Source organism: Chlamydotis macqueenii, chromosome 1, assembly GCF_036417535.1.
Source record: "Chlamydotis macqueenii isolate bChlMac1 chromosome 1, bChlMac1.mat, whole genome shotgun sequence".
Lineage (NCBI taxonomy): Eukaryota > Metazoa > Chordata > Aves > Otidiformes > Otididae > Chlamydotis > Chlamydotis macqueenii.
Genome location: NC_141556.1, coordinates 130,025,170 through 130,040,275, shown reverse-complemented (window position 1 = coordinate 130,040,275; position 15,106 = coordinate 130,025,170). Strand labels below are relative to the sequence as shown.

Sequence of the window (15,106 nt, the reverse complement as noted above, 5' to 3'; positions counted from 1 at the left end):
TAGTTTTTACCTTTCTTGTACTGCAGAAGTTGGAAGAAAAATGAAACTGGTGTCTTGAAAAGAATCAGGTAGATGTCTCAAAAAGTACAAGTTGAAGCACTGCCTGGAGCCTTATTTTTAATTAAACTGCTTAGTTTCCATGGGCCAGATTATGGTGACAAAAAAATCAAGGCTACTTTCCCATTTTCCATCAATTTCCAGTTCTGCATGATGGGTTAGTCTTTGATTCGGCAGTATGCTTCTGCTTTGGATGAGCTTGTTTTTGCCTAGACTGCCCTGTGCCCTGGTTTGTTGAGTTTCTGAAACCCTAAAGTTTGTGACAGGACCAATTAATCACATGTTGACAATGGATTATGTATCAGGGCCTTACTTTCAGAAACTGTTTGTTCCTTAAAATGAAGCTTTGCATTAGGTTGCCCAGAGAGGTGGTGGATGTCCCATCCCTGGAGATGTTCAAGGCCAGGCTGGACGGGGCTCTGAGGAACCTGATCTGGTTGGAGATGTCCCTGCTCGCTGCAAGAGGGTTGGACTGGATGACCTTTAAAGGTCCATTCAAACCCAAACCCTTCCATGATTAGCCTCAAGAGGCCAGATTTTATTTTAAAAGTTGCTCTTAACTTTGTAGGCAAAATACTCTTGGTATTGATTAGGATGGCAGCTGAATGCAGACCACATCACTTTGGTCCCAGTGGGAAAAACAAGCATTCAAGATCCAAAATGTACCACTGATATTCGGTGTCTTAAAACACATTTTTTCATGACACTTCATATTAGTTCTTTGTAGAAGAGAATACCAAGCAGGAATCTGCAAGGGTGTCAGGAGCAGACATGACAGGATGACTGGTCAACCTTTTAGTTGAGCAGGGAGATGGATGAGTCCACATCTGGGTTTAGAGGCCCTTGTGATGGGACAGCTTTCCTTGCTGTGGACTACCCCATGACTGAAGGTCCATTTACAACCCCCAACTGAAGAGCATAGCGGTATTTTGTTTCTGATAACATATCTGGAAATAATTTCCAGGTTTGATAACTGTAAATGCACTCTGCATCCATGTGAATTAAAAAAAAAAATTGTTTTCCTTTAAGGAACTGTTATCTTTTATTGCTGTTGTTGTAAGATTCTGGTGTATTTTTCTACAAGGTTGATGTGAAAAGCAGCTGAGTATCATAGCTTTATATTTTCTAGCAGTATTTTACAAGTCATGAATTTGACGTTTTTGGTTTTTTTATGATCTCTGTTAGTCTTGTGGAGCACCTGTCACAAACTGGGTATTGTGTGGATACTTGAGCTTTTGACTTCTGTTAAGACGGAGAAATACTTTTTGTTTGCATGTACAGTTTATTCTCAATTGTCTGTGACTTATCAGTTGTGAGATAATAGTGCATTAAATTCTAGTGTTCCTGCATTATCTTCCAAAGTGATGGTGGAATAGGAAAATCCTGGATAGGTGGTACAGGATGTGCTAGGGAGCACTTTGAGACACTTTCTCCTTACATATAGTTGATTTTTGGTTGGAAAGGATTTCTTTCCTCTTAAATTCTTGTAGTAGTGTTAGAACTGCGCTTGCTTCTGCCAAGTCTTTGCACGCGTTTGAATCTCCAGTTTTGTAGTTGCTCTGAGTTTGGGGAAAAACTTAATGCTATGGTACAGTGTTACCTGAAAGTGTGTTGTACCCAGTGCAGGTCTAAAAGTTCCTGTATGAAATGGGGCTGCTGGGAACACAGCAAAGAGATGCCAGTGAAGGTCTGTGGGAGCTGGTCTGCATCTGGCAGCACTAGTGCTGAGCTCAGTGGGGCATTACTGTCTTGATAGGTCTCTTCTGTGCAGTACAGCACCTCCTGTAGAGCTAAAACTATATTTTTTTTTTTTTCCCATTCTTTGAGGTAGACTGGTGTATTACTCTGGATACTGTGGAGATAACAAACTTCTGAAAATTTGAGAATTTTTCAGGATGGTCTGTAATTTTGTGCTGCTGTGTGGGTGTGATAAATTCTGATGATGTATTTCATCATCAGCGTATTCTGCATATGCTGTGTTCTGAAAACTTGCGTTGTTAGGTAGGTAGTCAATAAACACTTACAGCTTTATTAGTTCCTTATTTCTTGAGTAGTAGTTTTTGCAATAAAAGATTACACAAGAGGACACATTAATTTTCTGGGTTTTTTCAAGTTGAAATACTTAATCTGGAAAAATACTGCTTTAAAATTTTATATTAGTCTTTCTATTCATAGGTTCCCTCTTACCACTAAATGGTGGTATAAAAGAGGGGAAGGTTAAGTATCAGGAGATTTGGGTTCTCTATATGAAAAGGTTAATGAAAAGATAACTATTATGGGAAAATCTTATTAGTCTAAATTTAAACTTTTTTTTTTTTCTGTGGTGGAGGGGACCTGAGTAAACGCAGGTAGACTTGTACACATCTAAGCTGGGTGGGATGAAAACTGATCTTAGTATTTGCACTGACACAACTACAGTTCAGTCGTAAGTCTTAGCAGAATAATTGGAAGTGGGAAATACGTGTTTCAAGCTGAAGAAGGTATTGAAGCCCATTGTAGCATTAAGTTTTAACATAGCTGAGAAATGATGAGTTTTGATGATTTCTGTAAATTGCTGCTTTCTGATTGTGTGAATGAAGACCCTTTCGCTGAAGCTGTAGGAAAACTGAGTCCTGCAGGTGTCTGATGTTGAGTGCTATGTGCTTCCTCTCTTGCACTGTAGCTTCTCTTTGGGGTTTGGCAATGCCAGTGCACTAAAAGTAGTGGAACTGCCATGGGGTTCCTTATGGTGACTAAAAATTCTTGTAATCACATATTGCTATTTTAAAAACTTGGTTATAAATAGGCTAGTGTTTGACATGTGCACTTCATTTCGATGGCAGAAGTGTTAAATATGATGTGCAAAGGCCATTTATAAAGCCAGATCATAATGCCAGGACAGAGCGTAATCTGTAAGAGCCCAGTGATCAGGCTACTGCTTGACCTTTATTTGCCTGAAGACATGCAGTAGAAATGTAGCGAAGCCTGACAGCTCTGGCCGTATGCAGGCTGGATCCAGCAGAGAGGTCGGTGTGTGTCGTTGCAACGGATGAGGTGTAATTTACATGGATAGTGCCGTAATAGTCGTGAGTTTTCACTAGATGGCGATAGAGACCTTGAGATCATTAATCAATTAAGACTTTAATTTTTGTCACAAAGTGTCTTAACCGTTTACTGTCAGGTTTTTCAAACGAGTCTTACTTGTTTATATTTTTTTTTCCTTTGTGGATAATCTCTAGCAGGGAAGATGAGGCATATCAATGTGAATTTGTCAGAATTTAGTGTATTGTATATCACAGGTAGACTGGTTAAATCTTGGTGTATTTTGAAAGAGAACAAAAAGAGCAAAAATTTGGAGTGGGAGAGAGTTAAAACTATAGCTCGGATCTGTTTGACCTTTTTGGAAAATGTAAATGTTTTCCTGTTTTGATCATTAGAAGTGTATCAATTCTCATTCTTAGCAACAAATTAAAAAAATTATTTCTGCATTTGCAATCCAAATGTTACATTAATGATCTGGAATGTGTTAGGAGGATTCCTAGACCTTCCCCTCACCCCCCCCCCCCGCCTCCATGTTACTAAGTGTTTCCCTGGACATTGCTCTTGTTGTAACTACAGCAGTTGCTTGCATGGAAAAGTAATAGGAAAATATTTAATATATTTTTAGCTGTCCTTTAATGTAATTTAACAACTGGAAACAAGATGAGTCGGTGTTGTACAACCAGCCAGCTCTGCACTCACAGGCAGTGTAAGGTCATGCCTTTCTCCTCTTTAAAGGACAAGTCTTTTGATGAAGTGTCAGTTATCTGATTTCCCAAACGCAGGATGCCCTCTGCTACAGGATTTTCCTACAGGACAGCAAAGTTGTTGAGAGAATTTTATCTGCAGGCAGTTTGGTTGCTAATGGTTGTCAATCAAAGCTGAGGCCTTTTCCGGGTACTTGCTTTTTTCCACGTTGTTTTTCATTGTTGTATTTTCACTCAAACGGCTAGAAAACTTGCCTTTGAAAGGAAAATAACACATTTGCTGTTTCCAGCAGTACTAACAGGTAGATCTAGTGTTACAGTGTGCAAAATAAAAGGAGGAAAGAGGCAATTGGGTTAATTCCAACTTTCTCATTCAGATCCTTTAGATACATTCTCAATTAATAATTAGTTTAAGGCCCTGGCAATGAAAAGGAAAGAATAAAAGCATGTTATTGCAGCAGTCTGGGAAAAGAATGGGAGAGGGAGGGGAAAGATGAAGGGGAGAAAGATGAGCTCATTTAAAAAAAATTAAGCAAGGGTAGGTAAGCAGGTTAATGGCCGTCTATTGTAATTGTCTTCTGTAAAGAAATCCAGGCTCGCTCTCTTTTTTTTTTTTTTTTTTTTAAGTTTTGTTCATCCAGGGAAATTGATCATCAGCTGCTTTCTTTATTACACCTAAAACACTGGTTACACAGCCTACAAGAGTTGTCATGCGAATGGGGCAATTGTCAAACTCCTAGTTTCTTCCAGGTTGTAGTATGGGAGAAAGGAGATTGTTGAAAGAGGAGAAAGTGGCCTCCTGAAGTATCATGTAAGCGTTCTGTCTATATTTAAGCAGGGAATACAACATCAATATAACATTTTTGGAAGACACAGAACTTGATGGCAAAAGGCTAGGCAAAGAGTTTATTAATTGCTTTTAAATATAAAAATGGCAAACTGAAATCTTACAAGAAATAGCGCTAATTTGTTGCAATGTCCCTAAATGGAAACTGGGGTCAAACCAGTTGTCACCGTTGTTAAATTTATCATTATGTGTGCAATTGTGAGCCAGTGAAAAAGCTGTGTGTGTTACTCTGCATGCTAATATCCAAAACAAGTTAGAATAGACTTTTCAAAGAAGTGGCGGCTTACAATCTGAAAATGCAAACTGAGTACCAAGTAGTAGAAAAATTACGGAACATCTTAACATTTGTTGAAATTAAATACTGTTGTTGTTAGTCAAGTGCATGAGATGACATCTGGTCTAATAAAGACTTTTGCATCTCCAAGAAGAGGAAATGAAATATTTGAATTAAGAAGAATGGCCGGAATATTTTGGGTGAGAAGGAAATTAGTCTGGAGGGAAAAAAAAATACTTTATTTATTTTGAGTGATGTGGGGTTTTTTCCCACTGGACAGAAAGGTTTTATTTAATGAATATTCACCGATAAATGTTTAGGAAGATTGATCAGATTCAGATTGATTGTTCAGCAAGTCAAATAAATAGAGAGACTTTCTTTTTTGTGACTGCTTATTTTAAGATTGTGCTATCATGAGACGTGTGGTGCCTCTTACTTCCGGATTACTGATTTCCGTGAATGGGTTATAGCAATTGCTTGGCCCCATGGTGAGCTGGATCAGCCTGGTGATCTGAGTTGAAAACTAACTCTAGAGGAAAACCAAATTGTTTTGTGTTGGATCAATGACTCAATGACTCGCTGTGTGCTCTTAGAGCTGGTAGAAAGGAGGAGGTTGGAAAGTGGGGGCAGACCCAGTATGAAATATGAGAGGTCAGGCATGACCAGCCTTTTTTCAGCTCACACCTGACTGTGAAACTGTAGGGTTAGTGTTAATAGGACAAAGACATGGGGTTTTTTTTGGTTGTTGTTTTCCTTCTTCTGTAGTTTTGGGTTTTTTTACTGTTTCCTATCTTGTATTTTGTTCCTATCTCACCAAAAGACACAGATTTTGCTTGAATCTTTTCTTAACCTGACTAACGAGATAACAAAAAGATATTCCTTACCTAAAATTGTGGTAAAACTGAAAACCAGGGTACTGGGAGAACTTAAAGAGCAAGGTCTCTGGCACATTCTCCGTATCTGAAATGTAACGGTACATTCCCTTGTAGAAGCCACATATGTTGGGTAGAGGGCTGATACCTCAGGATCAGGAGAAGTAGAAATGTCTCTCCACATCCAGTGGTAACAGGGAAGACTCTCTCAGGTGTACAGGAAAATACTGGAGAATGCACTTGAATCCTGCAACCCCCAAAATTTGCTGTGCTTTGGCTTTAGAATAACTGAATAAATCTTTTAATCCTGTCTACAATACTGCAGAGACTGTGGGTTTCACAAGATGGAGATCCTTTTGTGGCTCTCCAGATACTGGCATAGAGGTGCCTCAGAAAAGGGAGATATAGGAGCACAGGAGCTTCACCATGAAGGCGAGAGCTTTTGCAACATCACACCACCGTTTGTAAACTGCTTAGGGTCTGTTTTCAAACAATTTCATTTTCCAGTGCCTGCTGTAAGGTTGGAGGAATACAAATGCTATTTGATGTTTTAAAGTTTTTCTCCAACCTGTATATTTGTTAGCACTACAAGTCTTCGCAGTAGTTGTTCTTCAGGGTATTATTGCTTCATTCATTTGTGTCATGCATTTATCTTAAACTGAATGTTATCTTGTTATAGAAACCATGGGTTTGGATACTTACATGGTAATGAAGTTTTCAAAATAAGAGAGACTTCAGATTAGGGGTGGGGGGGATAATTTTCCTTTTCAAGCACTATTCCTAAGAGTATAGAAAAATTATCTAACTGAAGTGTCTGTCTCCCATGAGACTTAAGTAAATATTCATACTGTCCTCCAAAGATATGACACTTTGATCTCATAATCAAAGAGTTTCAGGTACTTCCTGGGAATGTTGCCCACTCTGCAAAAGCTCACTGTTGCGTGACAGACTGTATTAGAGCTTTTTGCTCTGTCCACAATTACATCATCTGTTCTTTATCCTCCTGGATGGATACTCATTTGAGCCTACTAGACCTACTGTTTTCACATAATGGTTTAAGGGTGGTGATGAGACATATAAGGAGAGACTGAGAGATGGATTTCTTCATTCTGGAGAAAAAAAAAGTTTAAGAGTGGAATTAATTGTGGTCTTCAACAACCCTAATGGGGACTATCAAGAAGTAGTCAGACTGTTCCCAGAGATGCACAGTCTTGCACCAGGCAGGTCTAGCCCTGTCTTGGGCAGGAGGCTGGGTTAGATGATGTCCAGAGATTCCTTTGAACCCAAATTTTTTAATGACCATCAGTTTAGAAGTTCCTATAATCCAAACTCAGATTTATTACTGAGATCAGCTAGATCCAACAGATGTAGGAATAGCAACTTGTTACTTGAAGTGAAGAAAACTAGAAGGATGAAGACATTTCAGCATTGATACCTGTCTTACCAGGCTGGTTTGATTTCAAAGCTTAAAAAAAAGAAATCTTTGCTCTGAGTGCTTCAAATACAAATTTTGCTGTATAGGTCAGGTCATGTGTTGTCTTGCATGTATGTCCTTTCACAGGGCCTGTGCCAAGATTCTTTGGCTTAATTTAGAAGATATGCATGAATGGCTTATGCTATTTTCAGCATTGAAATATACTTATGAGACAGATGAAACAGTTTGTTCAAGACCTTTATGTAGCTATGGAAGATGGACTGTCTCTACTGCTGCAGGTACAATACTTTGTAAGGATACAGGAGACCTTGGTGGGTGACATCAAGAATTCTGCTTGGGACAAACAATTCTTGACAAGTGGATGTAGTTTAGTGAGCTGGGGCATACCTGATGCAGATCTCTTAATGTAAACAAGCAATGTTAAAAGCAAGGAAACCTGTAAGTCAGGCATGTAGCCTAAGCTAATTTGTTCCGAGTTCCCTCGTGGTAGAAGGAGGGCACTGTCAAAGCTGGATGAAATAAATCCCCCCAAATTTTAGAGTGTGATAGGTGATTGAAAGGCATGTGAAAGCTTGACTTACGCACGCTTTCTCTGTTTACTTTCCTCCGAGTGATTATACAGAATGTAATGCAGGAGATGCTGCTGGTGGTAGCATTGCCTTTAGCTTCACGCTATGCCCTTTATCAAACTTACTGGGTAAGGTTTCAGGGAGTAGGATTAAATTGTATATGTTGATATCTGCTCTACAATTTGATCCTCTGTGCCACTAGAAACAGTTGCTCTGTAAAATCCTATTTCAACACCTGGATTAGTTTAAAAACAAACAAACAAACAACCCGGTTCCCTTTGCTTTTCATGTTTAATCTTTTATGTTTTTTGTTTGTTCTAACTGACAGACTACAAAATGAGCAAGAAGTAGTTTTTTAGGTTGTTGGGGGTGAAAAGTGGTTCCTACTTGCGTCACTGCAATATAGTGTGCATCAAGCAGCGCTCATCAAAAATGGGGAATGTCGGAACACCATTTGAAGCTTACTGTAGGGATTAATCCTAGGCCAGTCATTTCTATGTGAGCTTGTGCTAGTCTTGGTGATTACATGAAACTGGAGGAACTTTTAAAATTTGGATAATGATGATTGGTAAGACCTGGTTAAAAAAAAAAAAAAAGGTGCTCTTTTGACATGTACCCTTTCTGAATGGTGATTCCTGGTTCCTGCTGAGATAAGAGAAGACAGCCATAGCCTTGTTCATGAAACAGACCAGTAATTGGTAAGTTTAAACTATTGGAAGTTATCAGACGAGCAGGACTCTGTAATAATCTGCTTTGATGAAGTTCAGAGTCATGTTTTATGAAATACCTGGGTAAGAAGGGTTTCTGTGATAGAGATATAGAAGACCTCGAGGTACAAATACTTTTTTAAAATCCAAGGCAAATGAATCTGCAGATCAGTTTCCAGGGAGAAGGATAACTATGGTAATCACGCTATACGTGGACTGTTTTGCCCTTCAATTTGGTACTCTGAATAGTTCTGAGTACGGCTTTATTCTATTAGGCAATACCACAGTTGGCACACTAATAATTTATTTTCTATTTTTTCTGACTGACTTCAATGCAAAGAATGTTTTCTTCTTCCTTGATGCTTTTAATTTTACTGGGATATCAAACTGTCACAGTCTTTGTACTGTAATTTGGAATTGGCATGTGGAAGACTGCCACAAAACTGCAGGGACACCTCAGCCCTATGCTCAAGTGTATTGCAACCTTCCTGTTGGTTTTACTCTGTTTGGAATTTTACTTGTTGAATTTAGAACTTCTTTGGGTATACCCTGTGATTTTTGAACAACTCAGATATAAGTCAATGACAGCTGATGTTTTGGTTTCATGTGACCTCCTTAATTTCTCCCCTTTCTCCTCCCTGTCTCCCTCAGAACTCAACATTGTATTTGAACTTAGGCAAATACCATTTTTGTATTTGCTCAGAAATCTGTTGGTTTCTTTAAATTGTAATAGCTCCTCTGCCTTGATGTTTTAATATATATTGTACCTGGGGTTTTTTTTCTTCAATTCATAACTTTGTATTTTTCAACTTAGAGTTAAAAGTATTCATCCTGGAGCTAAAGAAAAATCAATGAGAAGCCTGTACTTAGACTGAGAACCCCTGCAGAAAGCTTTGATTAGAGAAAAGCTTTAGATCTGACTCTTAGACACAATTGTCCATCAGGTGGCCAGTGATTTTGGCATGTACCACTGTATGCCACAGATGCTAGAGATAGAAAAGGGTCTATTACATCATGTAGTTCATCTTTCGAAGTATGTATATAGTTACTTCAGCAGAGACACAATTCTTTCTGTTAGTTTTTCCCTTCTGTTGAAGACTATCATCCTTCAAGAACCTACCTCTAATTTTAATTTTGCCACAGCTTTTGATTAATCGCCTTTTGTGATCATGGATTTTAAATATATTTAAAGACAGGAGATGAGCCTGCCTTCAGTAGGAATGTGTTAATTGACAGGTGTCCTGAAGTTCCACGTTCTTGGCAGTGGTCCAGGATGACAGAGCAGTAATGATTTAGAAACTGCCATTCCTTCCTGGTGAAAGGATTGGAGGAAATCTGTGAAGTTATTAACTACTGCTTGCTTGTAACAGATTGTGAGAAGATCATTATGGTGTCTAATTAGTTGAGATTACCTCCTTTATGCAAAATGTTTGGGTTTTGTTGTTTTTTTTTTTTTCCTAAGTCCTTTACATGCTGTCTTATGGCTCACACCAATTTTTTTTTTTTTTCTCTTCTCTTTAATGTTCTGGATGGTTACTCTGAGGATTTGTGTAAGGGATCATGTTTCTGTCTCTGTGTGGTGTAATTAGTATGGCTATTTAAATGTTATCTGGAACCCATTTACCCTGTCAGTTGCTGCTTAGTTCAGTGGAAATGCTTTTATGTAAATCACAGAACAATACTTCTGACTTGTAACAAGATTGGGCTGAAATTAGGGAACTGAAACACTTCACCCTGGAATAAAAATGTCTTGCTGAATCAAGAGAAGATTATAAAAGCTGCCACTTTTAAAAAGTGTATTATGCTAACATATGTATGTGTATAAATTGAATTAGCTGTGATACTCCTGCAGTGGGAAACTTCCCACAGATTCTAAAAAATTTAGGGAAAAGCTGGCACACATGAAATTTTCCTCTCAATTTGCATGCTATTTGGTAAGCTGGACCAATGTTCTTGATATCTTTTTGTAGTAGGCTACAATTTCTCTGTTTCTCCAGCTCTTCAGCTGATCTTAGAGTATCTGGAATTGATGCCTGATGGGGAGCGGGGAGATGCTTTGCTTCTACTTCCTTCCAAGTGAATTCTTAATCAAAGTGGTTCCTTTTATGGCTAGGACATATTTACACTTTATAGGGATCTGATGGCATTTTTAATAATTTTGATTGCTCCTAGGCTTCTGTGGAAGATTCTATCATAATCCTGGCTTATTTTGTAACTACATAACAAATACAGTTTTTTTTTTTCCTTCCATTCAAATAAAAACAACCTTCCCTTTCCCTTCACCCTCCTTTAGTGTACAGACCTTTGGCCATCTGATACTTTGGTGGTGGATCTTGAACTTTGATTTGATTATTCAAATATTTAAAGGAAATAATTATGAAAGTCTGTCATCTTTCGTATATGAACAGGTCATCTAGTTTTGGTCTTTTTTTCAGAAAGATGAGCTTCTGGCATGCTGACCAATAGAAGATTAATAAATTGTGGCTTTTGTGTGTGTCTCTCAGTTTTCAGCCTGGAGTGTAAGCTTGTGTCACTTTGCTCTGTCATAAATACTGTGTTAAATTACAGCAATTTTTTAAAAGAAACTCTTTGATTTTTTGCCAGGAATTCCTGAGCCATCTAGTAATAGTTTCAGGGATCCTATTCCTTCTCTGAAAATAAGTGCCAATTTTGGACTGTGCAGCTGTCCCAGTTTCCTTTTCATTAATTTTCACTGTAGGAATAAATGTTTGCTGTCTGATGTTTATTATATTAGCTTATTTAAAGTCAGTTATTTCCTTCCTCACATAGGTCTTGCTTTGTGGGTTTGGTTTGTTGGTTTGTTTGGGGTTTTTTTGTTTGGTTGGTTTTTTTCCTTAAAATGGAAAAAGGCATAGATGTGCCAGAGGAGATCTGGATTGTTAAGCACTATGAGGTGGCATTTATTTGACTATTCCAGAAATGATCCTTCTGTTATTCCATACAGTACTGCATAGCTTTTGGCTCAGCTGGTCTGCGTAATAGGGGAGAGCCTCCCTGCTAAGCCAAGCAACTCCTTTTTGCTTCGAAGAGCATGTAAGGCATGCATGGCAGTAGATTATCGCAATTATCAAGTATCAGTCCTGACTTAGTATTTGTCCCTGGCCTTTTCCATCTTAACTTAAGGAAAGCCTGCTCTGTGACTGACTGTCTGCCTCTCTCTGAGAGGAACTCGGGTTAGTAGTTTATTAATAGTTTGTGTTGTATGTAGAGCATCACAGACTTGCTATATATGCTCTTGAGCATGTTTTATATAATATGATGCTCTTTCACCATTTAAGCTCTTCAGACAGACAGTGTTGAAAGCAGGCATCGTTAATGGTGTTTGGATTTTTATGTTCTGATAAGTTTTTCTTGAGTTTAAAAAAAACCCCACAAACTTTGTGCATGCTTTGCATCACATGGAGATGTTGGGTTTTGTCTTTAATTTTCAGTATTTGTGTCATGGCCAATAGTTGTTTTAGGACTACAGTTATCTATCATAAAGAGACCAGTGACTTTCTCTTGTTCTACAGAAGGAAGATTTGGTGCTCTGAGTTTCTGAGCCATTACAGTGAATGGTGAGGGAGATGGAGTTTGGGAAAACCTCCGCCAATATGTATACCCATAAGAAAATAACTCCTTCACATGTTTTGCTTTTAACTGCTTTTTAAATGCAGTGGGCACAGGTGCTTAAATGTTAAGTCAGCTGTATTTAATGTGTTTGGAAAAAGAGTAGCATGAGCTGCAAATAGATTTTCCTAGACAGCAAGTAATTGATTTCCTTTTTATTATTTTATTTCTATTTTCCTCTTTTCTGTTTTCCATATTTCTTTCCAAACAAGTACTTGAATCATCCTTTTTGGTGTGTTCTTGCTTGGGGATGGGGGTGGAACGAAGGGAGGAGTGGAATCGTTGACGGGTAGCTGAAGAGGAGATTAATTGTCAAATCATATTGGCAGTTTTTCTGATAACTGCAGAGCCTTGAATTTAAAACCTGGAGGAGACACATGAAAATTGCTTTTACCTCAGCGTTTAGTTCAGTTAGTGTCTTAAGAAGTTGAATGTCAAGAATAAAATAAAATGATCTGGAGAAGATAGCTGTAGGTATTCAAGTAAAAAATAACCTGGAAACACCTAATACTCGGAACTGGTAAGGAGAAACACTATGTTACACTGAAGGGCACGCAACTTTGTGAGTCCATTGAGTCCAAAAGTGCACAAGAAGTCAAAAAAGCTTGGCTAATTAGTTCTATCCTGTACATGCAATTAAAATAGCAAAAGAAACCTCTCTAAGTCAAACTTGAGAGTCAGTGTCTGGATTTAAACAAATTCCTTTTTACTGGGGGCTGAGAAGGAAGTTTCTCATAGGGGAAAGGGCTTCAGCTGCCTTGCTGTGCTGCACCTGGTACTGGACTGCCTGGGAAAGAAATGTAGTTGGGCTACACATGAAGTCTGTACATTAGAGTGAGAATCACTGCTTGAGTAGGTTTGGGTTTTGTTTTTGTGTTTGGTTTTTTTTTTTGTTTTTGTTGTTGTTTTGTTTTTTTTTCCTACAGAAGAGAGCAGCTGGATAAGATCTGTGGAAGTCGTGCTTCCAACTCTGCTCCTTTTTTGCTGATGCCTTGTGTTGAACTCCTCCTGGAGGATGAAATGTCTCTTGGCGCATTTGTTGCCATCTGCTGTTTGTCTCTGTTGATAAGGCTTAGTTAGCACTTCTCCTAGGAAAGTACATTACATAGTTTCAAAAACTGCTCCATTTACCTGTTGCTGTGGAACCGGGCAGACCCTGCTCTAAATGTTTTCCAGCTGGTGTATATCATTACTGTTCCAGATGACTAACATGAAAAATGATAATTGAAGCTACAAGCCTGTTACGTAGTAAGCTTTCATTAGTTAAACTACTTCGTATTCGTTTACTGTTGGTACTAATGCTCTTGAAATTAATTGGCACTAAAGGGGGTTCAAAGTTTATATGCAATCATTGCTGTTTTAATGTGCTATATTACTAGGTAACTTGGCTTATTAGGTGATTTCATTCTCGATTATTGCTGCGCGTTAACAAGGCCAGAGTAATTATCTCGTAAACAATAGCCTTGCTAGCAGGACAGATGCGGCCAGACCCTTCCCCTGGAGTTCGAGTGCCCGCTGTATTCTAGCGAATAGGCAAGGGAAGGTGATCTACGTATGTCACCCAGCAGCAGATGGAGAAGATTTCTTAGAAAGTGAGATAGCACACTTTCAGATCTTCTGTTATGCTAATAAAGTTTTTGTGTGAGAATGATAGCAATGTCAATAGCTGTAATCTATCAATGACATCAACCCATGGCATGTGCAAGCCATCAAAGCAAACGCAGAATGCCTTTGTACGCATAGCTGGACAGTATAAACCAGTTGCTACTGGAGTGAAGGTCATCTCTCATTTTCCTAGAATAGACTAAATACCTAGCATACACATTCATTAAACTTTTTTTGAACTGAAGTTGTGATTTGTTTAAACTTAAAAATTTAGAGTAATGAGAATTGCTAGACTCTATAGGAATGTAACCCCTAAATAGTTTTCCAACTCCCCCTTCCAACTCAAACCGTTCTATGACTTTCCTGAGTGGAAAAGGGAAAATTAGAATGGTGAAACTGTGGAATAGCAGTATGACTGCGCAGTGCCAATGTGCACCACTTGTTGGTCACTCTGCAAAATACCATTTAGCACCATTCAGGTGCTGAATGTCCAGTTTTTGAAGTGTCTTGATCCAGGTTCTGGTACTATTTTAAGTCCCTCTCCACAGCCAGCATGCAGATCTTTATTTAGGACCATCTTTCAGGAACTGCACACAGCAGATCAGGTATATATTCCATCCCAGGAAATTTCTGTTTCCAGGAATGAAAAAGCCTAACCACTCTTTAACCTTTATTTTCTCTTTCTGACACTTACATTCTTAAAGCAGACACTGAGAAGTTGTTTAACAGATTCAGGAGTGTGCTTTGTGGATGGACATGTCTCACGTATGAATTTTAAAGATGTTGCTGTGTTTCAACTGAAAGGCATGGTAGACTGCTTAGTATGTTTTATTAGAAACATCTGTGGAATTTTACAGTCGATGGTTCTTCGTAGCTGTAGTAATTTTGCCCATTTTTAGTAGTATCAGCATACAAGTTAGAATCTGGAGTATGTGGAGACATTATAATGACTTTAAACACTGACGCATGTGCAGTGGGTCAGCTTCATAGGAACAGTTCTGAAGACAGAATTTAATTTGGGGTATTTTAAGCTAAGGTATTAAACCTACTGTTTAGGGATTTTTTTTTTTTTTGTTCTAATCTTTAGTATTTACAATTATGACATTTAATTTTCTCCTGTAAGAGATTGTAGTTGCCCAGAATCAAAAAGGTGAGGAGTGCAGAAAAGAAAATACCCTTATGGCTTTCTCATAACCATTACTTTTCAGATGAAGAGTTATAAATGTGGAAGTACAGGGCACCGCAGCGTAATTTATGTGCAACCTGTGAAGATATAGAGGAACTTAAGTGCCCATTTCAGTTGTTACACACTTTTCAGTAAGGCAGGAAAAGTAAGACTACTTTGTTAAATCATTACACTGCAGATGTGATGCTTCTAATGGTAT

At 38.4% G+C, this 15,106-nt stretch overlaps 1 protein-coding gene across 1 annotated transcript in view; it reads left to right on the top strand.

Annotated features, from left to right (window-relative positions):
* The window catches only part of POLA1 (DNA polymerase alpha 1, catalytic subunit), a 203,825-nt gene that overhangs the window by 37,536 nt on the left and 151,183 nt on the right, over positions 1-15,106 (top strand). The window lies entirely within an intron of this gene.